General features: G+C 40.1%; 1 pseudogene; it reads left to right on the forward strand.

The window, feature by feature from the left end:
• Window positions 1–547: 547 nt before the first annotated feature.
• On the forward strand, window positions 548–6,187 carry LOC124109930 (putative COBW domain-containing protein 7; annotated as a pseudogene).
• Window positions 6,188–6,537: the final 350 nt, after the last annotated feature.

Consider the following 6,537-nt stretch of genomic DNA (forward strand, 5'->3'; position numbering starts at 1 on the left):
GAGCTACAGCCCCAGCCATGGGCTATAGCCTTCTTTATTAAAATATCAGGGTATCTTCTATTTCTAGGGATTCACCTTTTGTTAGGAATGTAAAAATAATTTCCAAACACCATGGTTTTCTAGTTTTCTCTGAACTGTGTCTTGGCTGATAGTGGTTTTTAGGGAACTTCTCAGCCCTAACTCCCCATATAAAATTTTGGGCAAGGGTCTCTGGTCAGTTTTAGCATGTGAAAGAGTGGAGGGGCCTGGAACACCCTACACTCTCTCTATTGTTTTGTAATCTGCTTTTATTACTTGCTGTTTTGGCATGACCATTTCCCATAATAGAGATATGGAAAATATGATATGTTTTTATTTTATTCCACTGCATGTATATTCTGATGAATTTATTTCTCTCCAATTTCTGGGCTTCATGGATATGTGTTTGGTTTGGTTTGGGGGCTCATTGCTACTTACATCTCTGTTTTGGAAAACCTAAGTGGACACCATTCCCCACATGATGGAAGGAAAGGCAGTGTCTTCACTCAAAATCTTTTGTCATAGAAACATGGAGGTCACCTTCCATGGTACCTATTTTGAAGATATAGAATGTCTGCGTCCCCCACCAATATCATACTTGAAACTCATCACCAACATGATAGCATTAGGAGGTGACACCTATGGAAGGAGAGATTAGTGCCCTTATAAAAGAGGCCCCAGAGAGCTGCCTTGCTCCTTCTGGCATGTGAGGTTACAGCAAGAAGGTATCATCTATACCAGTTACCAGATCCACTGCCAACTTGACCTTGGAATTCTCAGCCTCCAGAAATGGGAGAGAGAAATAAATAAATTTCTGTTGTTTATAAGGCTCTCAGTCAAAGACTTTTTATTATAGGAGCCTGAACAGACTAAGACAGAATGTCCAATTTGTATTAAGTAGGTTTAAACTAACCTTAAAGAATTAATAAAGAATTGGAAATATAAACCTTAAAGACTAAGGGTCTTCCACAAGTGGTAAGGTTTCTTTCTATTCTTCTTTCTGTTCTCTTACAGAACAATTTAGTCCAAAATCCAGTAGGTGAGGCCAAGCAATGTATTTGAATTGGGGAGCCAGTGTGATTGTATATATGTGATTGTATATTCTGTGGTATCAGGGACGAGCAGAGTAAGACAAGTATCTATAGAGAGGGAATAGTGGCAATGGTGGTTCAATGTCAGGGATTAGAACCCATATGGGATGAAGAGAGCAATTCCATTGAGAAAGGCAGTGGCCCACGAGTCTAGAAACAGAGGTAGTCTGGCATGGTGTTTCAGAATCTTATTGTAATAGGGAAGACAGTTACATTAAGTGGGAGGTAACAGTTAAGGCTGAATTGTGTCCTTCTAAAATTCATGATGAAGTCTTAACTGCCAGCGAATTGACCTTATCTGGAGAGAGGGTCTTTGCAGAACTAATGAAGTTGAGATTCTTAGGCCAGGCCTTAATCCTGAATGACTGGTGTCCTTATAAACAGGGCAAATTTAAACACAGAGATACACTCAGAGGGAAGAGACACAGGGAGAAGACAACCATCTAAAAGTCAAGGAGAGAGACCTGAAACAGGTTATTCTCTTAAAACCCTCAGAAGAAACCAACCCTATCAGTACTTTGATTTTGAAATTGAGCCTCTAAAACCATTTTTTCAATCTCTTGGTTTGTGGTAGCTCTTGCAAACAAATATGATAATAGGATTTTGAACCCTGAACATTGTAGAAGGGTGTGTACCTTCAGGGCAGGTAGTAGTGGTGAGCATGACCTAAGCTGAGTTAGGTGCAGTGCAAAGAGAGATCCTAGCAAAAGACATTAGAATCTAATGAGGTAAAGATGGTGCTTATTGGGAGCAGCTCAGCATAGAGTACCTAAGCCTAAAGTTAGATTAGAGGGACACCCAGAAGAGAAAGTGGACCATCAAGTGTCAATCAGGCAGAGTGCTGTGGTTTGAATACGTCCCCCAAAACTTGTGTGTTAGAAACTTAATCCACAAATTCATATGTTAATGGTTTTTGGAACTGGGCCCTTTGGGAGGTGATCTGGTCATAGGGCTTCACCTCATGAATGTATTAAGAGGTTATTGAGGGGGCTGGGGATGTGGCTCAAGCGGTAGCGCACTCGCCTAGCATGTGTGCAGCCCGGGCTCGATCCTCAGCACCACATACAAACAAAGATGTTGTGTCCGCCGAAAACTAAAAATAAATAAATAAATAGATAAATATTAAAAAATTCTCTCTCTCTCTCTCTTTAAAAAAAAAGAGGTTATTGAGGGAGTGGCTTTAACATGAAAGCAAGCTCTCTCTCTCCCAGATTTGCTCTGTTTTACCAAGTGATGCCCTCTGCCCTGTCATGACCCAGCAGAAAGGCTGTCACCAGAAACTGAGCAGATGTCAGTGCCATACTCTTGAACTTCTTAGCCTCCAGAACTGTAGGCTAAATAAGCATTTCTTTATAAATTACCCAGTCTGTATTCCATTAGAACAACAGAAAACAGACTAAGACATGGGGCAAGGACATCTTCCATGGTGAGAGGTCAAAGACAGAAGTTGGAAATCAACCTATTATCCAGAGTGACAATACAGTACATTAAGTACATATAGCAGAAGGTGACATAATTGTAAGGAACTTCAACACTCTTAAAAGTAGGTAAATTTTTGCTGAGCATGCTGGCACATGTTTGTAACCCTAGAGACTGGGGTGGCTGAAGCAGGAGGATCACAAGTTCAAGGCCAGTCATGGCAACTTAGCAAGACCCTGTCTCAAAATAAAAAAAAAAAAAAAAGTGTTTGGAGAGTGTAGCTTAGTGGTAAAGTGCCCCTAGGTCAATCCCCAGTACCAAAATAAATAAATAAATAAATAATTTTTTTAAAGTAGGGATTTTTTGTTTAGATATGGATGTCCATTTTCACCACTCTTATGCAATACAGTATTGAAGTCCTACAGCAATAACACAAGAGAAAGACATAAAGGACACTTAAGCTGGGCATAGTGGCACACACCTAGAGGCAGGAGGATGGCAAGTTTGAGGCCAGCCTAAGCAACTTAGCAAGACCCTGTCTCAAAATAAAGGGCTGGGAATGTATCTCAGTGGTAAAACACCACAGGGTTTGATCCCCAGTACCAAAAAAGGAAAAAAAAAATCCAAATAGGAAAGGAGAGGTCAAATTATCTGTGTCTGCAGATAATGTTGTCAGAATTAAAATTCATTTTTGTTGAATACATACTTTTTTATAAGCTTAAGCATATGGAAGTAATGTTACATTTTGTGATTAGTAATGCCAATATAAGAAGTTCAGGTAGTTATAATTAATTAGGATCTCCAAGAGAAAACAATTGCAAAGCTTACCCAAAAAAGTACATTTGTATTGTAATTTCCACTGTTAATAGCCTGAAGAAGGTACACTTTTTTTTTAAAACCAAAATGATCAAATCAATGTGATTTGTCCAAGGACTCACTTTGAATACGTGAACTTGGATTTTTATTTTAAAAACTATTTTGAGCTATCAGTTTTTTTTTTCTTTATAGTCCATCACATCTCAGCCAGGTTTGGTGGCATGTGCCTATAGTTTCAGATCCTCAGGAGGTTGAGGCAGGAGGTTCATTTGTATACACGGGTTGGAGGTCAGCCAGAGCAACATATCAAAAACCCAACTCAAAAACAAAAAAATGATTTTAAAAAAAGTCTACCATATTTCTATCCCCAAACACGTAATAATTAGATTTCAGAAAAGGAAAGACAAATTGGACTTAGACAAGAAACAGAAACTGAAATAAAGAAATGAGAGGGAGAGATTCTATTTCCCCTTGAGATTCACTCTAAGAATCATAAAAAGGAATGGTGTGTAGGAATTTTAAAAAGACGGAAGATAGGTTAGGCTTGTTGGTGCATGCCTGTAATCCCAGTGGCTCAGGAGGCTGAGGCAGTCACGAGTTCAAAGCCAGCCTCAACAACTTAGCAGGGCTTTAAGCAACTCACTGGTCCCTGTCTCTAAATAAAATCCAAAAAAGGGCTGGGAATGTGGCTCAGGAGTTAAGAACCCCTGAGTTCAATCTCCATTACTGTTGTAGGGACAGATGAGGCAAGGCATCAAAGATAGCAGGAAACAGTTTTATGTGGCTGTAGCCAGGTTCAGAGGGCACAGCTTTTGCTGTCATCAATCAATTCCCTGAACCCCAAGTTCAGGTAGTTTCAGAGTTTTATACCCAGCGTGTAAGGGGAGGGGCTCAGAAGTTCACAGTCTGCAGAAGTTCACATAAAGCACCTTTTTCTTTCACTTTTCTGGGCAAGTTAACCCTTCAAGGACAGCACCTGACTGAGAAGGGGAGAGCTTTTTTCCCCTTTATTTCCTCCCCCTGCCAGCTGTTACCATGGAGCCCAATTGGTAGCTTCTCTTATTTTAGAAATGTAGACATCTGTGTGAAGCCCCAGCTCAAGGCCAGAGACCTTGTTTACACATTTCTACAAACTACTATACTGGATACATATTTGTGAGAAACTAGTAAGGGGGTGTCCAGCACCTGGAGTGCTGATTTCTTCCCAGCTAGTGGCCGAGTAAAATAGGACAACATGAAAATAGGAAGTTTATCTACATTGAACTGTTTTTTAGAGACTCTTTTGCTTACAGTCCTAAAATCAGCCATAGTAAAGATTTCTGGAGAAGCCCAGTTAAGATTTTTCTGTGGAGAAAGGGGGTGCCACTTCAGTACCCAAAACAAAAAGACAGGAGATAAGGTTAGGAGTGTAGCTCAGTGGTGAAATGCTTGCCTGGCACTGGTTCAACCCCTAGTACAGCAAAACAACAACAACAAAACATGAGGTATACTTCTTTTTTTTTTAATATTAGTCATTACATAATTTTATGTAGAGGTATACTTCTTAAGCAAAATAGTTGAGCTGGTTCAGGTGTTGAGTCCACTTGAGCATCTTCCTGGATTTTTTAAAACCTTGACAGCATAATTTTAGCAATGTTAAAATATAAGTCTCAGAGGCTGGGGGCAATGGCTCAGCGGTTGAGTGCTTGCTTAGCATGTACGAGGCTCTGGATTCCATCCCCAGCACCACAAATAAATAAACAACAACAACCACAAAATGTGTGTCCCATACAAATACACTGTGTCAAACTTTTGCAGAATGCATTATAATAAGGGAACTGGTGAGATGACAAAGCTGGTTCAAAGAGGGATAGAAAACCTGAATGTAACTAGGTTCGCGGGCACACACCTATGATCTCAAAGGTTTAGGAGGCTGAGGAAGGAGGATCGCAAATTCAAAGCCAGCCTCAGCAATTTAGCAGGGCCTTAAGCAATGCAGCGAGACCCTGTCTCTATATAAAATACAAAATGGGGCTGGGGATGTGGCTCAGTAGTTGAGTGCCCTGAGTTCAATTCCTGGTACCCACCCCAAAAAAGAGCAACTATTAGCTAGACATGATGGCACATGCCTGTAATCCCAGTAGTTCAGGAGGCTGAGGCAGGAGGATTACAATTTCAAGGTCAGTTTCAGCAATTTAGCAAGGCCCTAAGTGACTTAATGAGACCCTGACTCAAAATAAAAAATAAAAAGAGCAGGGGATGTAGCTCAGTGGTTAAGCACCACTGAGTTCAATCCCCAGTACCCTCCCCCCAAAAAAGCAACTATTAGATTAATAAATGAACCAAGAATACTCTTAGAAACACAAACATCAAGAGTTGATCTCTCTAATGTATCAAATATTCATGCATTTATAGTCTCTCTGGAAAGTGCTTGCAGAAAACACTTCAATGTATGCCAGCAACACAGCCTCACCTTTATCAGAATATTGTTATAGTAAAAAAAATATTGTTATAGTCACATTTGAAGTAAATGCAAAAGAGGGCTAAGAATATTTATTCACAGTCTCCTGTGGGAAGAGTGTGAGAAATAAGGACAGTCACTGCACGAAAGTCACATGGCACTAAAGGGGCTGGAACTGAACAAAGACAAACCACAACAAGTGATTGTCCAAGGTGAAGGCAAGCTCTGTAATCTGGAAGAGAGTCCAGTAAACTGGAAAGATGACACTGAAAGAACAAATCAATTAGTCCTTATTGGCAGGAATTTAGATAAGGATATCCTTAAACAACTATTTATAGCTGCTGTGACAGAAACAGAAAAGCAGTGGACAGCACATTTCAAGGAAGACCAAATTTGTGTGTGACAACAGTGGAAACACACACATTTGTACCAGGGATTGAATGCAGGAGTCTTAAACTCTGAGCCACATCCATAGCCCTTTTAATTTTTTATTTTGAGACAGGGTCTCACTAAGTTGCTTAGGGCCTGGCTAAATTGCTGAGGCTGGCTTTAAACTTGGGATCCTCCTGCCTCAGCCTCCTGATTCACTGGGATTACAGACATGAACCACCACACTTGGCCCTACTGGGTATATTTCAAGCATCTGTGCTTTTTCTTACATTTATTAAAAATTCCAGTGTACTTTAAATAGTATTAAAAAATATTTTTTTGGTACTAGAGATTTAACCCAGGGATGTTTTACTATTGAGCCAC

The sequence above is a fragment of the Marmota monax genome, unplaced genomic scaffold (assembly GCF_021218885.2).
Source record: "Marmota monax isolate L192 unplaced genomic scaffold, Marmota_monax_Labrador192_F-V1.1 WCK01_AAM20220418_F8-fsc00054, whole genome shotgun sequence".
Taxonomy (NCBI): Eukaryota; Metazoa; Chordata; class Mammalia; order Rodentia; family Sciuridae; genus Marmota; species Marmota monax.